The following is a 25,976-nucleotide window of genomic DNA, read 5'->3' on the forward strand; positions in this document are numbered from 1 at the left end:
AGCTTGCCTGGCCTTGTCTGCCAACAGGCCTGCTTTCATCCACTAGGATCAGAGCAGGTAGCCACAGCGTTCTTAATCAAGTGTTTTCTGTGTGGTCTGTTGAATTTAGACTTCATTTAGGGCATGGACGGCATTGGATTGAGTTGGGGAAGTGTTCTTTTTTGGGGGGTGGCCTTTCTGATGTTGTTGGGTCTGGCCATGTGGCTGGTGGCCATTTTGAAGCCTAGGCCTGCAAGCTTGCCTGGCCTTGTCTGCCAACAGGCCTGCTTTCATCCACTAGGATCAGAGCAGGTAGCCACAGCTTTATTAATCAAGTGTTTTCTGTGTGGTCTGTTGAATTTAGACTTCATTTAGGGCATGGATGGCATTGGATAGAGTTTGGGAAGTGTGCTTTTTTGGGGTGGGCTTTCTGATGTTGTTGGGCCTGGCCATGTGGCTTGTGGCCATTTTGAAGCCTAGGCCTGCAAGCTTGCCTGGCCTTGTCTGCCAACAGGCCTGCTTTCATCCACTAGGATCAGAGCAGGTAGCCACAGCTTTATTAATCAAGTGTTTTCTGTGTGGTCTGTTGAATTTAAACTTCATTTAGGGCATGGATGGCATTGGATTGAGTTGGGGAAGTGTGCTTTTTGGGGGTGGCATTTCTGATGTTGTTGGGCCTGGCCATGTGGCTGGTGGCCATTTTGAAGCCTAGGCCTGCAAGCTTGCCTGGCCTTGTCTGCCAACAGGCCTGCTTTCATCCACTAGGATCAGAGCAGGTAGCCACAGCTTTATTAATCAAGTGTTTTCTGTGTAGTTTTTTGAATGTAGACTTCATTTAGGGCATGGATGGCATTGGATTGAGTTGGGGAAGTGTGCTTTTTGGGGATGGCCTTTCTGATGCTGTTGGGCCTGGCCATGTGGCTGGTGGCCATTTTGAAGCCTAGGCCTGCAAGCTTGCCTGGCCTTGTCTGCCAACAGGCCTGCTTTCATCCACTAGGATCAGAGCAGGTAGCCACAGCTTTATTAATCAAGTGTTTTCTGTGTGGTCTGTTGAATTTAGACTTCGTTTAGGGCATGGATGGCATTGGATAGAGTTTGGGAAGTGTGCTTTTTTGGGGTGGGCTTTCTGATGCTGTTGGGCCTGGCCATGTGGCTGGTGGCCATTTTGAAGCCTAGGCCTGCAAGCTTGCCTGGCCCTGTCTGCCAACAGGCCTGCTTTCATCCACTAGGATCAGAGCAGGTAGCCACAGCTTTATTAATCAAGTGTTTTCTGTGTGGTCTGTTGAATTTAGACTTCATTTAGGGCATGGATGGCATTGGATAGAGTTTTGGAAGTTTGCTTTTTTTGGGGTGGGCTTTCTGATGTTGTTGGGCCTGGCCATGTGGCTGGTGGCCATTTTGAAGCCTAGGCCTGCAAGCTTGCCTGGCCTTGTCTGCCAACAGGCCTGCTTTCATCCACTAGGATCAGAGCAGGTAGCACAGCTTTATTAATCAAGTGTTTTCTGTGTGGTCTGTTGAATTTAGACTTCATTTAGGGCATGGATGGCATTGGATAGAGTTTGGGAAGTGTGCTTTTTTGGGGTGGGCTTTCTGATGTTGTTGGGCCTGGCCATGTGGTTGGTGGCCATTTTGAAGCCTAGGCCTGCAAGCTTGCCTGGCCTTGTCTGCCAACAGGCCTGCTTTCATCCACTAGGATCAGAGCAGGTAGCCACAGCTTTATTAATCAAGTGTTTTCTGTGTGGTCTGTTGAATTTAGACTTCATTTAGGGCATGGATGGCATTGGATTGAGTTGGGAATGCGTGCTTTTTGGGGGTGGCCTTTCTGATGTTGTTGTGCCTGGCCATGCGGCTGGTGGCCATTTTGAAGCCTAGGCCTGCAAGCTTGCCTGGCCTTGTCTGCCAACAGGCCTGCTTTCAATCACTAGGATCAGAGCAGGTAGCCACAGCTTTATTAATCAAGTGTTTTCTGTGTGGTCTGTTGAATTTAGACTTCATTTAGGGCATGGATGGCATTGGATTGAGTTGGGGAAGTGTGCTTTTGGGGGTGGCCTTTCTGATGTTGTTGGGCCTGGCCATATGGCTGGTGGCCATTTTAAAGCCTAGGCCTGCAGGCTTGCCTGGCCTTGTTTGCCAACAGGCCTGCTTTCATCCACTAGGATCAGAGCAGGTAGCCACAGCTTTATTAATCAAGTGTTTTCTGTGTGGTCTGTTGAATTTAGACTTCATTTAGGGCATGGATGGCATTGGATTGAGTTGGGGAAGTGTGCTTTTTGGGGGTGGCCTTTCTGATGTTGTTGGGCCTGGCCATGTGGCTGGTGGCCATTTTGAAGCCTAGGCCTGCAAGCTTGCCTGGCCTTGTCTGCCAACAGGCCTGCTTTCATCCACTAGGATCAGAGCAGGTAGCCACAGCTTTATTAATAAAGTGTTTTCTGTGTGGTCTGTTGAATTTAGACTTCATTTAGGGCATGGATGGCATTGGATAGAGTTTGGGAAGTGTGCTTTTTTGGGGTGGGCTTTCTGATGTTGTTGGGCCTGGCCATGTGGCTGGTAGCCATTTTGAAGCCTAGGCCTGCAAGCTTGCCTGGCCTTGTCTGCCAACAGGCCTGCTTTCATCCACTAGGATCAGAGCAGGTAGCCACAGCTTTATTAATGAAGTGTTTTCTGTGTGGTCTGTTGAATTTAGACTTCGTTTAGGGCATGGATGGCATTGGATAGAGTTTGGGAAGTGTGCTTTTTTGGGGTGGGCTTTCTGATGTTGTTGGGCCTGGCCATGTGGCTGGTGGCCATTTTGAAGCCTAGGCCTGCAAGCTTGCCTGGCCCTGTCTGCCAACAGGCCTGCTTTCATCCACTAGGATCAGAGCAGGTAGCCACAGCTTTATTAATCAAGTGTTTTCTGTGTGGTCTGTTGAATTTAGACTTCATTTAGGGCATGGATGGCATTGGATAGAGTTTTGGAAGTTTGCTTTTTTTGGGGTGGGCTTTCTGATGTTGTTGGGCCTGGCCATGTGGCTGGTGGCCATTTTGAAGCCTAGGCCTGCAAGCTTGCCTGGCCTTGTCTGCCAACAGGCCTGCTTTCATCCACTAGGATCAGAGCAGGTAGCACAGCTTTATTAATCAAGTGTTTTCTGTGTGGTCTGTTGAATTTAGACTTCATTTAGGGCATGGATGGCATTGGATAGAGTTTGGGAAGTGTGCTTTTTTGGGGTGGGCTTTCTGATGTTGTTGGGCCTGGCCATGTGGTTGGTGGCCATTTTGAAGCCTAGGCCTGCAAGCTTGCCTGGCCTTGTCTGCCAACAGGCCTGCTTTCATCCACTAGGATCAGAGCAGGTAGCCACAGCTTTATTAATCAAGTGTTTTCTGTGTGGTCTGTTGAATTTAGACTTCATTTAGGGCATGGATGGCATTGGATTGAGTTGGGAATGCGTGCTTTTTGGGGGTGGCCTTTCTGATGTTGTTGTGCCTGGCCATGCGGCTGGTGGCCATTTTGAAGCCTAGGCCTGCAAGCTTGCCTGGCCTTGTCTGCCAACAGGCCTGCTTTCAATCACTAGGATCAGAGCAGGTAGCCACAGCTTTATTAATCAAGTGTTTTCTGTGTGGTCTGTTGAATTTAGACTTCATTTAGGGCATGGATGGCATTGGATTGAGTTGGGGAAGTGTGCTTTTGGGGGTGGCCTTTCTGATGTTGTTGGGCCTGGCCATATGGCTGGTGGCCATTTTAAAGCCTAGGCCTGCAGGCTTGCCTGGCCTTGTTTGCCAACAGGCCTGCTTTCATCCACTAGGATCAGAGCAGGTAGCCACAGCTTTATTAATCAAGTGTTTTCTGTGTGGTCTGTTGAATTTAGACTTCATTTAGGGCATGGATGGCATTGGATTGAGTTGGGGAAGTGTGCTTTTTGGGGGTGGCCTTTCTGATGTTGTTGGGCCTGGCCATGTGGCTGGTGGCCATTTTGAAGCCTAGGCCTGCAAGCTTGCCTGGCCTTGTCTGCCAACAGGCCTGCTTTCATCCACTAGGATCAGAGCAGGTAGCCACAGCTTTATTAATAAAGTGTTTTCTGTGTGGTCTGTTGAATTTAGACTTCATTTAGGGCATGGATGGCATTGGATAGAGTTTGGGAAGTGTGCTTTTTTGGGGTGGGCTTTCTGATGTTGTTGGGCCTGGCCATGTGGCTGGTAGCCATTTTGAAGCCTAGGCCTGCAAGCTTGCCTGGCCTTGTCTGCCAACAGGCCTGCTTTCATCCAATAGGATCAGAGCAGGTAGCCACAGCTTTATTAATCAAGTGTTTTCTGTGTGGTCTGTTGAATTTAGACTTCATTTAGGGCATGGATGGCTTTGGATAGAGTTTGGGAAGTGTGCTTTTTTGGGGTGGGCTTTCTGATGTTGTTGGGCCTGGCCATGTGGCTGGTGGCCATTTTGAAGCCTAGGCCTGCAAGCTTGCCCGGCCTTGTCTGCCAACAGGCCTGCTTTCATCCACTAGGATCAGAGCAGGTAGCCACAGCTTTATTAATCAAGTGTTTTCTGTGTGGTCTGTTGAATTTAGACTTCATTTAGTGCATGGATGGCATTGGATAGAGTTTGGGAAGTGTGCTTTTTTGGGGTGGGCTTTCTGATGTTGTTGGGCCTGGCCATGTGGCTGGTGGCCATTTTGAAGCCTAGGCCTGCAAGCTTGCCTGGCCTTGTCTGCCAACAGGCCTGCTTTCATCCACTAGGATCAGAGCAGGTAGCCACAGCTTTATTAATCAAGTGTTTTCTGTGTGGTCTGTTGAATTTAGACTTCATTTAGGGCATGGATGGCATTGGATTGAGTTGGGGAAGTGTGCTTTTTGGGGGTGGCCTTTCTGATGTTGTTGGGCCTGGCCATGTGGCTGGTGGCCATTTTGAAGCCTAGGCCTGCAAGCTTGCCTGGCCTTGTCTGCCAACAGGCCTGCTTTCCTCCACTAGGATCAGAGCAGGTAGCCACAGCTTTATTAATCAAGTGTTTTCTGTGTGGTCTGTTGAATTTAGACTTCATTTAGGGCATGGAAGGCATTGGATTGAGTTGGGGAAGTGTGCTTTTGGGGGTGGCCTTTCTGATGTTGTTGGGCCTGGCCATGTGGCTGGTGGCCATTTTGAAGCCTAGGCCTGCAAGCTTGCCTGGCCTTGTTTGCCAACAGGCCTGCTTTCATCCACTAGGATCAGAGCAGGTAGCCACAGCTTTATCAATCAAGTGTTTTCTGTGTGGTCTGTTGAATTTAGACTTCATTTAGGGCATGGATGGCATTGGATTGAGTTGGGGAAGTGTGCTTTTTGGGGGTGGCCTTTCTGATGTTGTTGGGCCTGGCCATGTGGCTGGTGGCCATTTTGAAGCCTAGGCCTGCAAGCTTGCCTGGCCTTGTCTGCCAACAGGCCTGCTTTCATCCACTAGGATCAGAGCAGGTAGCCACAGCTTTATTAATCAAGTGTTTTCTGTGTGGTCTGTTGAATTTAGACTTCATTTAGGGCATGGATGGCATTGGATTGAGTTGGGGAAGTGTGCTTTTTGGGGGTGGCCTTTCTGATGTTGGTTGTTTTAAAGACATGCTTTTGTTGTATGTGTCTGGTCACTGGTGTGTTGGTGTGCAATGCATGCACCCTGCAGACCTTTTTGGGGCCTGTGAATGTTCGTATTTACATTTTGTTGCATTAAAAAGGCAGAGCAATGTGCTTTAGCATGCATCCTTTACCTGGCTTTTATAGGCCTTTTGTCAGCTCCTGGTGTTTCCCAGGCCCCCGGCTTGTTTGTGATTTGTGAGTGTCCATGTGGGTGGTGGCCTTTTTTTGTGTTTGGACTGGGAGTTATTTGTGTCCTGCTTTTGCCATAGGCCTGCATGGTTTTCCTATTGGCTATTTGGCTTACTGCTTCCATCCATCCACCCCCTTTGCCAGCAGCAGCTCCATGGATGCTGAAATGCTCAAATAATTTAATGGCAAATAGGGTCCACCCCACTTCCATTACATTTTTATTTTGGTGGTTATTATTAACTTTCCTATCCTTCCTGAGAGTGTAGTGTGTGACTGTACACAGTAGTATAACAGAGCCCTTGTTCTAAAAAAGTCAGAAATGGCTAGACTATCTTTTGTTTGCACTAGTACAGTACTAAGTAACTGAACCACAACAACAAATGCAACATTTCACTGATGTTCTTCTCCTGGCTTATTTGCTTTTAGGTGCACAAAAGACAGAGTAGGAGGTGTCATCAGCATCACCCGGCTACCCGTTGTACTGCCAGCCAGACAGAAGTCCTGCTGCGCATCACGTGTGACCAGAACTTGTTGTGCATCTGCATCCTGCCTGACATCTGAAGAAGATGGCCCCAAAGAAAGGTACCAGGTCCAGTACCAAGAAAGTTGCCGGTGAGAAGAAGGAACAGAAAAAGGAAGTGCCATTAACCACGACTGGTGGTGTGCCGGCCAATGTTTTTTTTGGCACCAAAAAAATTACGCCTGCAGCAGCGATGTCCGGGAACCAAGCTGGGAGCAGCACAGCGGTCCAACCCCACCAACCTAGGCCGAAGGGCTTTAGTGTCGCAGAGGTAGCCAGTCTACTAACGAGCAGCGATGTTGAAGAAATGTCATTACCGCAAAGTAGTACACAATCAAGTTCAACGCAGGCGCAAACTCAGCAGATCAGTGTGCAGCCGCAACAAGAACAGCAGCAGCCGCTGCAACAAGAACAGCAGCAGCCGCCGCAACAAGAACAGCAGCAGCCGCCACAACAAGAACAGCAGCAGCCGCCGCAACAAGAACAGCAGCAGCCGCCGCAACAAAAACAGCAGCGGCCGCAACAGCCCACCATAGTAGTTGTTGCTCCCGACGTAGGGGCATTTCAGAAAATCGAGCTTCCTGCAGACGAAGTGGAGCAAAGTGAAACCACTGTTTCAGAAGATCTATTGTCTTCCAGACCACCAGCAAGGAAAAGGAGGCTTAGTCCATCATCTTCTTCTTCAAGCCCCGCTTCTGATGATCGTGATGCCACTTGGCTCCCACCAGCTCAGTCTGAGAGTGATATACGCCACAAGACAATGCTTCTGAAAAGGAAGGTCCCAGAAAAACTTAGAGTTATGGAGGTAGATGTAGAAGAGGGGGGTGATGATGTTGATGAAGACGAGCCAGTCATCACGCACATTACTCCCGCCCCAAAGGGATTGGAGACCAACATTCTCACCCTATCCAGGAAGGCTGCTACTGAGCGGGATGTAGCACGGATATCACCAACACAGGTTACACCACCACTACCTCCAGCTGCCATATTTTCCAAGGCCCGGCAGGGACCTACATCCAGTTCAACCATCTCAGTAGGTAGTGGTAGTAAAAGTCACAGTCTAGGTGCACAGGGTTCACATTTCAAGCACCCCCCTCAAGTTCATCTGGTGTTGAAAGTGGCACATCCAGCAGTGCCAGAAAGTTCTCCTCCCCAGTTTGGGACTTCTTTTCTGTTAGCGCCAAGGAGGAGAACGTTGCTATATTCTCAATTTGTCTGCAAGGTGTTCGGCGTGATAAGCTTGGTACACACTATGGTACCGGAGGACAAGCAAGTCACCTAAGAATACACCACACTATCGTGTGGGAGGATCACCTACTTAAGTTAAAAGAAAGTAGAAAAACTCAACCCATTGAAGTTGGTCAGGATGAATCAGGGAGCAATATTATTGTGGTGACAGGTGAAGAAGAGGGAGGCATTTCTAGCCCTGTCCCCAGTAGTGCAGTGGTAACGCCCACATCCTCCTCAGTAACATCAGAGTGGCACCGCAGTAAGAGCCATAGTCAGAGTCAGGGTGAGACACCAAGGTGACCGATTACCTCAATGAGACAATCTGTGTCGTTGAGCTTTAGTGGGTTAATGAAAACAGCACCACTAAGGAAAGTAAGCCAGCCTACCATTGAGAGCATGTTTAGGTTGGAGGGGCAGTTCCAACGCAACCACCCAATGGCACGATTGTACAATGCGAAGCTGGCTAAAATGTTAGTGCTGGACCTTCTTCCTTTTTCATTTGTTGAAGGGGTGGGTTTCCTTGAATTTGTGTCTGCCATCTGCCCTAAATGGAAGGTTCCCAGCCGGTCCTATTTCGCAAGAATTGCTGTTCCGGCACTACATCATGATGTGCTGGAATTGGTTGGACAAGCTTTGCAGCAGAGTGCTGTGCACAATATCCACCTGACAACAGACATGTGGACCAGTTGCCAAGCCACAGATTACATGTGCATCACTGCACACTGGATCTCTTTTGTGGGGGTTAGAGATAACCTATCTGCACGAGGTGTTGTTGACACAGCTGCGATTTTTGAAGGTACTCAGAAACATGCACCTGTAGCCATGTTCGCCATGGAGAAATCTCATACGGCTGAAAACATTTTACACGAGTTTCGCAGCAAGGTTTTGGAATGGCTGCGGCCCGGAGAGCTTGGTATTGGTTTTGTTGCCACAGACAATGGCAGTAATGTACTTAAGGCCATGGAACTTGGTTCCTATTTCAGGGTTCCGTGTTTGGCGCACTGCATAAACATTATAGTTCAAGACTTTCTGAAAAAAGAACCCATAGTCAGCAATTTACTGGCCATCTGCCGAAGAATATGCACTTATTTCAGCCATTCTTTTAAAGCTCGGAAGCAGCTGAGGATCATCCAACGTGAACAAAGGATGCCAGTCACGGCATTCATCCAGGAGGTGGCAACACGTTGGAACTCAACGTATTACATGCTTGATCGTCTGTACGAACAGTACAGGTCACTCCATGAATATGTCTGGAACAGAAGCGGGGATGCTAGTGTTAAAGGCATGAACCTTGAGATGGATCAATGGACCCTGACTGAGATGCTGTGTCCTTTTGAGGTCTTCACACGTGAAGTCAGCAAGGAGGGCTGTAAAATGGGCCAAGCTATTCCATTATTGCAAATGCTAGAGCATGAGCTGAATAATGTGTCTGAATCATACAAAGGTGTAGACGACAGAAGGCAAGCCCATGACTTGGTGGAGAGCTTATCCCGGCGCTTAGCTGAAAATGTAAGGATATAAAATAAAATTTTGTCACAAGAACATTACATTTGTGCCACAATTCTGGATCCACGTGCAAAATTAGTACTGAAGACATTCTTTGCTTTTTCCGACATTGATGTTGCCCGCTACAAAAGTTGTATAGCTGAAGCAGCCAGTACGTTGGAAAACGAACGGCTGCCAATTAAAAGGATCAAGTGCAACTTCGTCGGCTGAGGGCAGTGCGTTTGGATCACAGTCACAACACTCACCATCCCTATCGACCACAGAAACAATAACTGGATCATTAGGCAGAGTAAAATCATTATCATTACAGGCTTGGTATGTAAAGTTAGGCCTTAATAAGGACAGTGCTGATGCACAGAAAAAACAGCACAAAAGCTTACCAGCAGCAACCCTGAACATTGAGCGGATGGTCCAGGCCTATCTGGACGACCCAACAGAGGTGTACATTGATCAAAACCCATTGCAGTATTGGTATAGGAAAAGGTCTGAATGGCCACAGCTCAGCAGGCTGGCGATAAGTAGGGGTGGGCGGAATTTGCGGAATTAACCTTCGCAAATTATCGCGAGAATGTTTAAAATTATCGCAAACAAGCAGAAATATCGCAAAGATGCGGAAGTTTTTTTCCGGCATGTTCGCGAGATTTTCTGCATGGTTGCGGGTCGCCAACTTACCCATGTGGTTGCTTGCGGGCGCGGCCATCTTGTTTTGAGTTGTTCTCGCGGTGCATGATCGCGAGAAGAAAGACGTGATCGCGCGACGCATGACGTCACTGCGGGCGCGAACTGTCGCGAGACAGCGCAAATGGCTAAAAACAATACAACATCTCATGGAGAACGTGACCGGATCAAGAAAACTTGTCGGCGAACGCAGGGATTCAGGTAAGGCGATCGCGCGCGCGAGAATGTATCATTTTACAGCGCGAGCAAGAAACAAATTATCGCCAAGCTGCGGAAACCGGAATTTTTGACATTTTCGCGCTCTCCGCGGAACGCAAAAATGTCAAATTATCGCAATTTCCGCGAACGGAACGAAATTTTTGCCCAGGCCTAGCGATAAGCTATCTGGCTTGCCCTGTCGCAAGTGTCTCTTCCGAACGTATTTTCAGTGCTGCTGGTTCCATTGTAACATTGAGAAGGACCAGTCTATCGCCAAAAAACGTGGAGAGGTTAACAATGATCAAAATGAATCAGCACTTCATACCACCGAATTACACAATACATGAAGCAATGGAGGAAGATGAGGACAGTGGCTCAGGTGACGGAAGTATTGTGTCAGATGATTACCTACTACTGGCTGAACCCCCAGAGTTTGAGGACGAGCTGTACTTCCCTGACAATTAGGCTCGCACTTACTGTCTTCCTCCCTTTTTTCACCCTTTGTTTGTGTGTCTGTCGTCCCGGTCACAAACTTGTGAATCACAACAAATCCATTACCACCGTCTTCTACTCTTCTAATTTAATATACAAGTTTCAGGAGTCTGCAATTTGACAGTACAGTCCTCGGAATCCAGCTCCTCCGCTCCATCATACTGTATCTCCTGCTCAATTCCATTTCCCTCATGAATGATGATTGGATGATGGTAAATAACAACAACAAATTCAAACTTTTCTAGTCCTTCCAAAAGAAGTGGAGCATGAATCAGATGACTACTATAGCTATTCTCCTTTCAGAGCCGAGAGAGACTGGCCATTAACTGAAAATAAGATGGAACAGGTAATGATTGATGCCATGCATTGGACGCAGAGTCGCAGACTGAATTATTTATATTTTGTTGTGTTTGTTGTGCATGAATTTATGTAATTGTGCACTGCCACTAATCAGTCAGTCAGTCAAATACACTTTATTCGATTTATAACAATCATAAACGGCATAAAAACCTTAATATATATATGTGATATAAAACATTTGATACAATGAGAAATATCCTGTCATAAAAATGTAAAACAATTAAAACGTCATTGGATCATAAATCGGGGTACATTATTTAAATTTTATCCTTGATGCCGCTACTAGAAAATTGGCAACACAAAATGTAATGCGGACACTACTTAGAGATTGAAGAAAAACTAAAGCCGGCCTCACAAACGTGAAGCCCGCCTCCTTCAGTATTGTCAATAAATATTTCTTTCTGATGTCCAAAAAATGCCCGCAAAACATAGTAAAATGCATGGTATCTTGGACTGAAAATTGGTCACAAGTACAAGGTGTTGCTATATCAGGTTTGGCCCAGGTTGGATAGTTCCCCAAATAAAAATGAATCAAATTAAATCTGAATTTTACCAATAAAAACCTATGGAATGGCTTAGTAACAGTTACAAGGTATTGTGCAAGTGAGTTAGAGCCTAATAACATATAATGGGATCTCACGGTCGGTTTCTGCAGTTCCATTTCCTCCCGGGATAATCTGGTCCTTTCCATGAATTATTTTTTAACCAGACTCACATCCACCTTCCTAATGCCAGATGGTTCTAAGAAGAGGTCCGGGCGTCCCAATTCCACTAATCAACTTTCTACAGAACACACTAAACTTAACTCAAGGTAAATTCAATTGTCCCCTTATTGCAAATATTACATTTGTACTTCTCCTACAGCTAGGTGATACATTGCTTTTAATTCAATACAGGAAGGGGACTCACTCAATCTGCGCAATGAGTATGATTGACACAACAGCACCGTCCATCATGATGATGGTGAAATAGACGGCCCGTTAACTTAAGATGAGAAGGAACAGGTAATGACAATTAATGGCATGCATTGGACACCTGACTCTGAGCGATTGGTCTTTGTGTTTTCGTTGTTTGTTTGTTGTGCACAAAGTGAAGTTAAAGTGTACTAGTAATCTATCTTTCTGTACACACTAAAGAATGACTCAAGTCAGTAATATTTATATTTCTACTCTTGTCGTGTCATAAAAATTTTACTTATACTGCAGGCCGATCTTCACAGTCAGTCAGTAAAAGTATCGGAGAAGATGATGATGAAGTCAGGAGGACGTTTCATGAGTGGCATAAAACGGAAAAGCATAAAGGTAAACACGTCAACAACAACCACAGCAGACACAAATATCTGTGTAGAAGTGGAATAGAGTGTAGCGGTGGGATGACTGCAGTGCATTAATTTTACTAACTGAAACTGTAAAATGCTATGTTTGGAATGGATAATGTGCTTTGCGTTTGTCCAACTCTCTGAGAGAAAAAAAAAGGACTCTAAAGTGTTAACGTAGGATGTGCTACTGCTAAGCACTGTGGGCCTGCTCTCTCCTGTTACTGTTGAAGGTCAATGCTGGAAACAGACTAGAGTAGAGATGATGCATACATGTCACCTCGGAAAGTGTTCTTGTTGCACTACACCATAACTTGTGCATTTCTTTCAACTTTGTTTCTCAATATCCCCTTTGGTTTTCCATCTACAATTACAGGCCGGGCCTTGCCCTATACTTTGTAAAACATTACAATGCATACTTACCTTACCAATAGATCAACATTTTTTTTCCAGCCGGGCAGTGGCGAGTGGCGAGGCGACACACCCAAGATTGATGGACGAGAGGAGCAAGAGGAATGCCGAGATGCAAATCCAGTCCACATTTTTTACCAGGATAACACAGTAACAGTATCCACTTTAATCTTCTTTTAAATAATTTGATTAATATTTTGTATACAATCTTTACAAAAGTGTGTTCTTGGAGTTGTTATTATCATCATTAGGTTTGCTCTGTGTTTACGATTCTTCCCTACCAATATTTAAAATTTCTATTTGCTATCTGTAAACGTATTAAGGCCGGAACAACAGAACAAGAACTAGAAGTGTATGTAATCCGGGTCTCTCATCATCATGCATGCATTGCCTTTTTCTCCCTTAACATATGGATATGGTAGTCTTCAATGATTGTCGTTTGTTTGTCTATGTATGCATACTGTTTTTCTATGTCAAACCTTTCCCAAAAACCCCCTTCCCATCCATTCAACAAACCCTAACCCTCTTCCCCCGGGCTGTGTGACTTATTGTCGAGGTGTAACTAAATTAAATGTACACCAATACTTAATCACACACTTGCTGGGGCGGATGTGGTGAAAGCAACACTACTTCAATTTCAAGGCAGAGCGATGATCTTCTTCTGCTTGGCCACCCATGAGTAGGATATTTCAGAGGTTCTTTTATTTCACAAAGGAACATATACCTCAGCATGAATTGCCGGCATTGATTGGATTTGTTTGTTGTCATTCCTCATATACAACACTAACTGTTAGGCTGTAGGCATAGTCAAGTGACTCGACACAACTATAGTTTGTAACTCTGTCTAGCTATCCCAACCACCATTATGTTTTTTTTCGAATTTTTGAGCATATTATCATTGCTCGGTAAGTTCTGTACTGTACTTCATTCTACTACTCCTCTAACAGTCTCTCAAAGGTGATTGACTGTCTCCTTTTCTTTTTTTTCAAATGCTGCCGCCCTGCCAGTGTCTACTACTACGCTACCACCACCACCACCACCCCAGTCATGGCAGGTATGAAAGAGGAAACCATCTTCACCATGCAGCCAGTGCTGGGCCACAGTTGGACATAAACATCAAGCACCGGTAAGAGAGAAGTTTGGGGGAGGCAGAATTAATAATGGACATGTTGTCAATGATTTCATTTTCACACACCACTCCAAAGAATGCATAGACTAGAGGACAGACTGAAAGTACTAGAAGGACCAGTCAATGAGTGAGGTGTGTTGCATCTATCTGTTTGTGTCTTATACAGTCAGCCAGTTATTTAAATCAAACACAGGCTATGGGCGGCCATGCACCAGCAAGGAAACAGTGTGATGTAAAACAGTTACCCCACCTACAAAACATTAACAACATTGCATGTAACATAGAAAAATATATTTAATTTACCCTAACAAAAATAAACTAAACCCACAAAAGCTTACCCACCCCCCTCCCTAACCCCAACCAATGTCCGTAGGAGAAAAAAGTCTGTAACGCCCAAACAAGTTCCCACTCACCCACCCAAACAAGAATTAAAAAAGAGGCAGAATAGGATGACAGGGACTAAGTGGTGGGGCGGGACTCAAGGAGGACACGCATCTGGCCCTCTAAACGGGCGACGCGGCGTCTAAGGGCGCGGCAGTTGCAGCCACAGTAGGGGGGGCACCGGAGATGGCACTACGGTGGCGGCGGGCAGCCGCCAGACGGTGGCACCATACCGCTGGAGGGCGGTGGCTGGGGCCTGGGGCACTGGAGGAGGCTTGAACAATTGCTGCCGCAGTCATCTCCTCCTCCTCGGCTAGGACCACCAGCCGCCGGTATTCCCGCTGGATTGCCTCCAGCTTCCGGCGCCGTGCCTTGGCGGCCAACTCCTTGCGATTTTGTTTAGGAGTAGCTGTGTGTCAAAAATAAAAAAACAAGACAATTGTAAAATATACTCTTAGAAAAACAGTAAGACAAGTTAATTATTTATACACATGGTGGCATGGTAGAGTAGCACAATAAAGCACAGTAGTACATAACATTTTAAATCTCGCCCATCCTTCTTCCTTCCACCCGTCTTTCACTTTTTAGTTGAACAGTGCATCATGTGCTCTTCTCCATAAAACTTTCAAAGCGGAGTTGAAATCAGATAGATAAGGCCATTGGTTACTCAATACTCCCGCTCCTATGCCAATTAAAGGGAATTCTAGACTTTGTCCGCCCGCCATCCTCATGCTAAAAAGGGTGGGGGTCCCGTGGGGATAATTAATTAGGATGATGCGCCCGGCACAGTGGCGGGCGCATCCTGTTTTTTTTACATTCTGGTTGGCGTTGCCGAAAGCAATGCTAAAAATACATGTTGTGCTGCTTTTCCTAGCACAACATGATGGGCCCAGCATGGAGCCTGTCATGTTTTGCTTTGAAAGGCGGGGGGGGGGTACCGTAGCATAGGTAGGTACCCTCCATGGGGGCCCCCAAGCATTCTCTGCAATGTCTGCATGCCTTTCCGTGGCGGACGGCAATGCCGCCACGCAAAGGCATTCCAAAATCCAGATTATATGGCTGGCGGTGTGTTCAGAGAGACACCACCGCCATATTGAACCCTTTTCCGCCTGGTCGACATGTGGGGGGTCTGAATATTTTCTACAGGGATGGCGGGAGGTTTGCCCCTGCGGTGTCGGCAGTGAATTCCAGCCGGCCCGGCGGGGGCAATACGCCCACCATCCTAATGGGGCCCTAAGTCACAACTGTACAGTATACATATACATACTTTACACCCTTGCAGTGAATGTACTGTCAAGTTCAACAATAGTTAAGAATTATGAATCTAACTTACTACCGCCTGCCTTTGGTGCTGCCACTCCCCCTACCGCTCCGTTGCTATCTGCAGCCACTGCCGCATCCTCGCCCTCCGCGTCGCCTTCGCTGGCCCAGGCAATGGTGGTCGGTAGTGCGCCTAGAAAACATTACACATTTATTAGGCGTCATATACACCTCCCCCCTATTGATTAATAGCGAGGTTGAAAAATGAGTTAATACTAACATACATCACTAGTACAAATCAGGTAGTAGTAGAGTAGACACTAATAGTTATACATGATCATTGTAGCCTTTGCTTAATTAGCCCTAGCAATGCTACGATTTTACCTTTGTGTCTTTTATTTTTGCACATGTGACGTTACCTTGCAGCTTCTTGTATAAGACACCTTTGAGCCCACATGACCTGCCTCACACTGCTACTGTCTAGTCTACGCGCTGCGTACAAGCGGTCAACAAAAACATTAACAAGCCACTTTTTTAGGAAGTACTGGTGTACTACTGTTACTGTTAGTCCATATTGCTTATCCATAAATGCTACACTTTTTGGCACGGCTGAGAAATGCTTCCAAGTTGCAATATACTAACGCACACCATTTCATTTTTCGCATTACAGACGGAAGATTCCCTTCTACGAACCAGAGCTTCTGAATGATGCAACAACTACCAGTACTAGTGTCAGACTTTAAGTTCTGTACGCTACTACACAGGAACAGAGATGCTAGCTCCCAAAACCACCCCGACAGCAACCTAGAGCTTAGTGTAACAAGTCTCTAGAGTGGCTATCATGGGGGAAGGGGGAAAAGTGGATAAAATAACAAAAGAGAGAAGAGACTGTTCTGGCTGGTTTCTTCAGTAGTCCGTCCTTCAGACTTCTATTGTTGATGAGAAAAACCTGTAGACAAGAGTTAATGTTATCTTAAAACTATTTAATCCTTAAACCTGTCTTTATCTTTTTAACCCTGTTATCTTGCTTCCTTACCCTACTAATTCCAGAACACAGCTCCTCTTCTATTTCTATTTAGTCTTTTCTGTGTGTGCTCTTCTATTCTTTAACTGAATTCTTCGTCTGCAATTAGAAAAGCAACCTTAACCAAATGTTTATCTTCTTTATGCAACTTTTTTTTCCCTGTGTAATTTTACTTACTTCTCTATTCTCTGTTTATTCTCTTCTATTTTAATCTTCCTTGCTATCTGCCTTTATTCGCAGTTTTTCTTTCTTTCTAGCACAACTGCAATATATTTACATTTTTTGTTTAGGACTTCCACTCTCCTCTTTGACTCTGTATTATTTATATTCAAATTAGAATTCAACTTACTGTTTTTTGGGTCTTTTCCTGTTGGTAATTGATCATCTGTTTTTAATGTATTTTCTCTTCCTGTTTCAGGTTTGCCGTATTGCTCTTGATTCCTAAACTACAGACTGAGACGTCTTTTATCTCTATAGCGAGTATTGTTTCTCTTATTTTTACTATTTACACCTTACTCATGAGTTCTAACATGTAATTCTAACAACCTCTTCGTTGTTACAGGTCTTGCCGACTCAGCGCTCGACTCCAGTGCTGGGTTACAGAAATGCCGTTTTCTTCACAGTAAGTTTGTTTACTTATATAGCTATCAGCAAATGTACTTCTATTCACAGTCATGTAAAATACGCTTTTGATAACTTAGCTTCGTTTTCTTCTTCTTTTTCCAGATGCTCCGGTGCGACGCTGCTTCGTCTCTCTCAACGCGGTACAAATGCCTCAGCAACACGGAGACCTGCCGCTCTCCTCACTAGCTGCTTAACTTCTTTGTACACAGTTCACCGATTCGTTATCAGCAGACTCCCGAATGCCTTTCTCTATCCTGATAACGATAAACCCTCAAAAACTAACACAATAACTATTTCGCTATCGCACTCTAAAAACGCTCCTGACTCCCTGAAATTCTTGGTGAAGTGCGCAGTTCACAAGCAGCGCGAGCCTCACCTGGAATTCCAGCGCGTTCTCTGCTGGGCACTAGAACGCTAAAAGCTACTCGATTCTGGTGGCCTTTTTAGGTGCCATTTCCGAGTCAACTCCACCCATGTATCTTCCATAGCACGGGAGTGTAAGCTTTGACCTTTTGATGCGCTATTAAACCTATCTGTAATTTTGGAATCCTGACAGTACCCTCAAACAAGGTAGGTTCTCTCCTCTGGGGTTTAGTTGGAGATCGTCGATGAAAGGCCTTAACTAATCTTGGAGCATGGACATCTTCTTCTCGTTCCCAAGATCTTTCCTCAGGCCCATAACCCTTCCAGTCCACCAAATAGTATATCTCCCCTTTTTGAAGTTTGGTGTCTAGAATTTCTTTGACTTCAAATTCAGTACCAGTCTCTAGTTGAAGAGGTTTTGGTGGCAAGTGTTTCCGTAAGTTTTCTGGAGCCTTCTTTAATAGGGATATGTGGAAAACTGGGTGTATTTTCAACTTTGGCGGTAATTGAATTCGGTAAGTCACCGGATTTATTTTCTCCTCTACCAGATATGGACCAATAAATCTCGGTTGGAACTTCCGATTTCCTTTTAGTCCCAAATTCTTGGTACTTACCCAAACCTTATCTCCTATTTCCAATGGAGGTCCTACTCGTCTCTTTTTGTCGGCATAAGTCTTATACCTTTCTTTTGCTAGTTTAGGATTTTCAATTGCACTCTTATGCACCTGTTCTAACTGTGTTACAATCTCCTCCACCGCTGGAACTGAGATTTCTGTTTGCCTGAGGGTTGAGTTTGGATGTCTTCCATAATTCATAAAGAAGGGGGAAAACCCAGTGGAAACATTTTTTTGCATTATTATGGGCAAACTCTGCAGCCCATAGATAGTCCGACCAATTTCCTTCTTGTTTCAAAAGAAACAATCTCAAATACTGTTCAAGTTCTTGATTCACCCTCTCGGTTTGACCGTCAGTTTCTGGGTGATAACTGGTGGAAAAACGGACTTCTGTACCCAACCCTTCCATGAAAGATTGCCAAAAGTGGGAAATGAACTGTGGGTCTCTATCAGTGATTATTAGTTTAGGGATTCCATGTATTTTCACTATTTGAGCAGTAAAATGAGTCGCCAACTGCTTAGCCGTTGGCACTCCTTTCAGAGCTGTGAAATGAGCCATTTTAGAAAGGGAATCTACCACTACTAAGATGGTATTGTAGCCCTGACTAAGGGGTAAATCAGTAATGAGGTCTAATGTGATGGTGTGCCAAGGATAAGGTGGAGTGGGTAAGGGTATAAGTAAACCTTTTGGGGCCTGCCTTTCGGATTTTCCCTGAGCGCAAATCTCGCATACTGCTCAATGCTCTTCGACATTTCAGGCCACCAGTAGTGTCGCTGGGTCAGTTCTCTGGTCTTTGCCTCCCCCTTATGCCCTGCCAACTTTGCATCATGGCATTCCTTGATGATCTGTTGCTGCAACTCTTTAGTGGGAATATACAGGGCTCCTTAGAAGTAGGGCAACTGATTATGAATTTCCCTTCCTTCTTTCTTTACCCACTCTTCCAAGGTCTTTTCATCCATTGCTTCTGAGATACCATGTTCTAGATCAATTGAAGTAATTGCTCCAATAATCTTTTCACTTGGGACAATGGATTGATTTCCTAAAGGTGTCTTTTGATTTTCCGTGTCAATCCTGGACAAGGCATCTGCTTTCCCGTTCTGGGCTCCTGGCCGATAAGTGATGACGAAATCATAATCAGCAAAGTATAGCGACCATCGCAATTGTCGTGGTGTTAGGGTTCTGGCTGTCTTCAGAAATTAAAAATTTCTGTGGTCTGTGTATACAGTGACCTGATGCTGTGCCCCCATTAAGTGATGCCTCCATTCCTTGAATGCGTCTTTTATGGCCAATAGCTCCTTCTCCGTGATTGTATAGTTTATTTCCGCCGGGGTTAATTTTCTTGACCTATAGGCGACTGGATGCAGCTGCCCCGTTAGCTTACTTCGTTGGGACAAAACTCCTCTCACGGCCTGATCTGAGGCATCAGTCTCCACATAAAAAGGTTCAGTTGGATCTGCATGTTGTAGAATTGGGGCTGACGTAAAACTTTCTTTTAGAGATCGGAAGGCTACTTCAGCTTCAGTTGTCCATTCAAATTTGAGCCCTTTCTTCAATAGACGGGTGAGTGGTAAAATCTTATGTGAAAATTCACTAATGAATCTCCGGTAAAAATTGGCAAAGCCAATAAAGCTTTGTACTTCTTTGACGCTCTCGGGGGACTTCCAGTTTATTACTGCTTCGATCTTTTTGCGGTCCATAAGAATGTCACGGTTTCCCGGTTCTCCTCAGGATCTGGGTGATGCTCAAAGGGGCCCCCCTCCCGACCTCCCCAAACTCTGACTCGGAAGCTCCAGAGTGTTGAGGGGATCAGGCGAGGGGAAGGATAGGGTAGGAGCTGCGTGGGAAGGGACACCTGCAAAACAAAGGCATGAAAGTTATAAACGTTCACAGGCTATCTACTCTCGTTAGGTCTCACTGGTTCTTCCTCCCACCTGCCAAGTAATTCTCTGACGTAGTCACTCTGGTCGTACTAGTCTTCTCTCTGAGATGGCAGGGCAATTCTATGTACTGGAAACAGAAAAGGCAAACAGGTTAATGCATAAGTCCCTAACGATTCACTCTGCTAACTGGTTCACACTCCTTCGCCCCCCTACGTACCAAACATCTCCTTCCCACACTCGTTGTACTTGGGAATCAAAACTGCAACGCAAAGTAATTGCAAAGAGCCCTTTCAGTCAGGGCTTCCTAATTCCCCTCCAATTGGTTTTCCACGGGCTCTGGACCTCAGCCCAACAAACTAAAATGATTGGCCGGCTCCACCCACATGGCTGCCAGATGGCCACTAACGAGTATCAAAGCTATAACAAATCTTTATCCAAACGAAAGTCTCTTTCAAAGTTGTGGCCGCCGTGCGAACCTCCACGGCTTACCTGCCACTGACTGCTGAGTTCTCCGGCAAAGCGGGTGCCTCGATCCGAACTCCCTTGGTCCTTGGCTTCCCCCGGCGCCTTTCAGCGAGTCTCAATCTTGCCCGGAGTGTTCCGAACAAGCGTCCTGCGAGTGCCTGCCGATAACCCACAGCAGGCTTCAATGTTATACACGGGTCTCTCCTCCTACGTCGGAAGAGCGGATTATCGAGCCGCAGCAGCGAGAACGCCCTCTGCTGCTCCCAGGTTCCAGAATCACGAACAACGCCCTGACGCGTTGTTCGTGTCTATAAAGTCTGTAGCCCCTCCCCCTTCTCTGGGGTTGCTGGGACTTGTAGTTCCGCCTGAATGATAATCGGAACCTCGTAGGCGCCCTGGTCTTCAAACCCTGACAGTATGTCCCCCTCCCTGGCGCCTCCTTGATCCTGGTTTCTCCGGATTGCGGGCATGAAACCGCCTCACCGCCTGAGGGGCGTGGACGTTCGAGCTTGGTTCCCAGGAGTCGTCTTCGGACGGATACCCCTTCCAAGAGATCAGATACCACAATCGTCCTTGCCTGAATTTCGAGTCCCGAATGCGCCGGACTTCGTACTCCAGTTGGCCTTCCCGTGCTATCGGCGGAGTCGGTCGGCTCCTGATGTTCCTCGCCGGTTTCAGAAGGCCACAGTGAAACACAGGGTGTATCCGCATGGAGGCAGGAAGTTTCAACTGATACGCTACAGGATTGATTTTCCGTACCACCGTGAAAGGACCGATGTATCGGGGATGAAAGACACTGCGCCACCGAAAGCGGATGTTTCTTGTGGAGAGCCACACCCTGTCCCCCACTCGATACTCTGGTCCGTCTTGCCTGTTGCGGTCGGCCCACCTCTTGTACTGTAGCTTGGCTCGCCTCAGGGTCGTCTGTAGCCTCTGATGGAGCTGCAAGAGGTGGTCCATTTGTTCCTTCACCGCGGGCTGGTCTTGTACTTCTCGGGGTATAACCAAAGGCAACGTTGAGGCATGAAACCCATAATTGGCTCTGAACGGAGTTTCCTGAATAGAGCTGTGCCAGGTATTATTATATGACAGCTCCGCCAACCACAACAACGAAACCCACGAGTCTGTCGCTTCTTCAGAAAAACAGCGCAAGTATTTTTTGAGAGTTTGGTTTAGGCGCTCAGTCTGCCCATCAGTTTGCGGGTGAAAACTGGTGGACAGAGCGGCCTTCACTTGAAGCGCCTTGCACCACATGCTCCAGAATCGCGCCACAAATTGGGGGCCCCTGTCTGACACGATGACCCGCGGAAGGCCATGCAAACGCACCACCTGTGCCAGGAGCATCTGAGCCGTTTGCCCTGCCGTGGGAAGGTTCTTGCACGGCAGAAAATGCCCCATCTTCGTCAGGCTATCTACTACCACCAAGATGGCGGTGAATCCTTGATCAGGGGGCAGACCGAGAATGAAATCCACACTGATCGTGTGCCAGGGTTGGGGTGGCGTTGGCAACAGCATCAGTTTCCCTCTAGACTTGCTGTGTTCCCCCTTAGCCCGGGCACAGGTCTCGCAGAGAGATACCCAACGTTTGACGTCTGCCACCATACCATCCCACCAGAAATGTCTTCGCACCAGATGAAGCGTTTTCAGTTGTCCCGGGTGCCCTGCCAGCACCGTATTGTGACACCAATTGAAACCCTGTATCCGTAGCTCCTGAGTGGGTAGAAACAACCTGTCCTTGTGGAGTGGTACTCCGTGTTTCAGGACCCGACAAGGTTCTTGTTCCACCCAGCGCTGCCACCGCATAGGGGATCGACTGTCTTTGACCTGATCCACGAACCTCTCCGCTGCGATCACACACAGGACCTTCTCTGGAGGTACTATGGCTTCCAGAGGTTGTTGTGGAGCTGCCTCGCTCTCTCCGATCCTCGACAAGGTGTCTGCTTTACGATTATCGGAGCCCGGACGGAAAGTCACCACAAACTCATATTCCGCAAAGAACAACATCCATCGGAGCTGTCTCTGCGATAGCAGCCTTGCCGTTTTCATATACTGCAGGTTCTTGTGGTCGGTGTATACGGTGATGGGATGATGAGCCCCCCATAAATAGTGTCTCCACTCTTGGAAGGCTCTCTTGATAGCCAACAGTTCCTTTTCTGCGACTGAGTAATTGAGTTCCGCAGGACCTAATTTTTTCGACAAGAATGCCACCGGATGCAACTGTCCGGTATGCTTGTCTCGTTGAGATAACACTGCCCCCACAGCGACGTTGGAGGCATCTGCCTCTACAATGAATGGTGCATCGATTTGAGGGTGCCGCAAGATGGGAGCTGTACAGAAGGCTTCTTTCAGGTGGCGGAAGGCTTCCATGGCTTCGGGTGTCCAAAGGAAAACAGCCCCCTTTCTCAACAACCTTGTGATGGGAGAAGCCAGTTGAGAAAAGTGGGAGATGAACCTCCGATAATAATTGGAGAACCCAAGGAAGCACTGCACTTCTCTCACGCTGCTAGGCACCGGCCACTCCTGTACCGCTTTCACCTTTCGCTCAGCCATCCTAAACCCCCACGGACTCAGAATTACTCCCAGGAACTCAACTTCCGTAACTCCAAACTCGCACTTGCTAATCTTGCAATACAACCTCTGTTCTTGCAACCTTTGGAGAACCAGTAGGACATGACTCACGTGTTGTGCGGGTGAGACTGAGAAAACCAGGATGTCATCGATATACACGATGACAAACCTGTCGATGTACTCCTTCAATACATCGTTCACGAAATATTGGAATGCCGCCGGGGCATTACACAGCCCGAACGGCATCACCAAATATTCGAAAAGACCAAATCTGGTCTTGAACGCGGTTTTCCACTCATCCCCCTGGCGGACTCGGACCAGATGATAGGCCCCTCGTAGATCGAGCCGGGTGTAAATGGTGGCCTCCTTCACCTGGTCCAGTAACACGGGGATGAGCGGCAATGGATACCGATTCCTTACAGTATTCTTATTCAACATGCGGTAATCTATGCACGTTCGAAGCTCACCGTTCGCTTTCGATATAAAGAAAAGGGGAGATGCTGCAGGCGAGCGGGAGGGGCGAATAAACCCCAGGGCACAGAATTTATCTAAATAGTCCCGCAGGTGTTGGGTCTCGGGCTCGGATAAGGCATATACCCTACAGGAGGGCATGGTCGCCCCATCCACCAAGTCTATCCGGCAATCATATTCGCGGTGGGGCGGCAGGGTCTCCGCTTCTTTTTCGCAAAAGACGCCCTGATACCGAGCATATTCCTGGGGTAGCTCGGTCTCTTTTTCTACTGCCGTGGCCACCTGCCAAATCGGTGCTAGAGCGAGCGTGTGAGAGACTGACCCCCTATCCTTCATACACTGCTCTAGGCACTCTATGGAATTGAAACAAATGGTTTTGATTCTCCAATTCATGGTTGGATTATGTCGCCATAACCAGGGCATCCCCAAAATTATCTCATATTGAGGGGCGTCGATGATATTCAACCTGATGTCTTCCACGTGATCCTGCAGCTCACCGTGGAGCATCAATTCTACCTCCTCTGTCTGTTCGGTGATGGGACCGGAGGTCAGCGGAGTCCCATCCACCGCTAACACCGTCTCAGGTTTGAGAACTGGGACCCTACCCAAACCCAACCGGTGTACCAATCCGTCATCCATAAAATTGCCCGTGGCTCCTGAATCGATCATTGCCCGAACCGGATGTGTGGCTGAACCGTTCTTCAGGAGCATGGGCAGAACAATATGGGTTTCTGTCGTCTTACTCTCACCCCCCGACAGCGAAGGCAATCTCCACTCAGGCGTGACTGCTTCGCTCTCTGCGGTGTCTGTCTGAATGTCTTTCCCGCTGGCAGTGACGGCCAACCGTTTTCCCATGAAACCTGTCGTTCGTTTCTTAGGCTTCTGGGGACACTCCCTTACATAGTGGCCTTTCTTCCCACAGTACATGCACAGTCCCAGGACTCTGCGACTTTCTCTCTCTGTTTTTGACAGCGGGGGTCGAATTGCTCCCACTTCCATAGGTTCCGAACCAGCATCCCGGCCTACTTGCGGGGCCCGACTGTCATGATCCCATCCGACTGCGGCCCTCTCGCTCTTTTTCCTATCCCCCCCCCTCTCTGTTATCCGATGATCGAGGCGTAGCGTTAGATTAATTAAATCCATGCAGGTCTTGGGTTGGGGATCTATCTGCGCTATCACGTCTTTAAGCTCGTCCTTCAACCCTTGATAGTACAACGCCATTCTTTTCTCCTCGGGCCACGCTGTCTCCCCCACTAGTCTATTGAACTTTGTCATGTATGTTACCAAGTCTTGCTTGCCCTGGCGTAGTTCCAACAACTCTCTATCTGCACTTAGAGTAGTAGCCCTGCGGTCGAACACCCGTTCAAACTCCGTGCGGAAAGCGTTCCAGTCGGTCAGTAACGGATCATCGTTCCTAACCAAAGGAACCGCCCAATTGGCGGCGTCCCCAGTTAGATATGATACCGCAAACGCCACCCTGGAATGGTTAGTAGGGAACGACGAAGGACGACAGGAGAAGTGAAGCGTGATTTGAGTGAGGAACGTCTGTATCTTTAATGGATCTCCCGCATACCTTTCGGGAGTAGCCAAAGGAATGGGCGGGGGTACGGTCACCTGAATTTGTGGCTGACCAACCATCACATCAAACGGGTTCCTAGCCGGTCTATCAACTCTCTCTCGCAAGGCCGCTGTCTCAGCTCGAGATGCTACTAACTCTTGTTGCACCGCCGCTAAAGCTAGGATCACCTCCTCTAACGTAGCCATCTTTGCGAATGACCCAGACCGGGAGGAGAAAATATCGTGGGTTCGTGATTCTGTCACGGTTTCCCGGTTCTCCTCAGGATCTGGGTGATGCTCAAAGGGGCCCCCCTCCCGACCTCCCCAAACTCTGACTCGGAAGCTCCAGAGTGTTGAGGGGATCAGGCGAGGGGAAGGATAGGGTAGGAGCTGCGTGGGAAGGGACACCTGCAAAACAAAGGCATGAAAGTTATAAACGTTCACAGGCTATCTACTCTCGTTAGGTCTCACTGGTTCTTCCTCCCACCTGCCAAGTAATTCTCTGACGTAGTCACTCTGGTCGTACTAGTCTTCTCTCTGAGATGGCAGGGCAATTCTATGTACTGGAAACAGAAAAGGCAAACAGGTTAATGCATAAGTCCCTAACGATTCACTCTGCTAACTGGTTCACACTCCTTCGCCCCCCTACGTACCAAACATCTCCTTCCCACACTCGTTGTACTTGGGAATCAAAACTGCAACGCAAAGTAATTGCAAAGAGCCCTTTCAGTCAGGGCTTCCTAATTCCCCTCCAATTGGTTTTCCACGGGCTCTGGACCTCAGCCCAACAAACTAAAATGATTGGCCGGCTCCACCCACGTGGCTGCCAGATGGCCACTAACGAGTATCAAAGCTATAACAAATCTTTATCCAAACGAAAGTCTCTTTCAAAGTTGTGGCCGCCGTGCGAACCTCCACGGCTTACCTGCCACTGACTGCTGAGTTCTCCGGCAAAGCGGGTGCCTCGATCCGAACTCCCTCGGTCCTTGGCTTCCCCCGGCGCCTTTCAGCGAGTCTCAATCTTGCCCGGAGTGTTCCGAACAAGCGTCCTGCGAGTGCCTGCCGATAACCCACAGCAGGCTTCAATGTTATACACGGGTCTCTCCTCTGTGGTAAATAAAATAAATATTACCGGACTGAATTTCATGCGGAATCTTAAATTAAAGTAAATAGCTCAAAATAACAAGAGGCA

This window comes from Triturus cristatus, chromosome 11 (assembly GCF_964204655.1).
Source record: "Triturus cristatus chromosome 11, aTriCri1.1, whole genome shotgun sequence".
NCBI classification, from domain to species: Eukaryota; Metazoa; Chordata; class Amphibia; order Caudata; family Salamandridae; genus Triturus; species Triturus cristatus.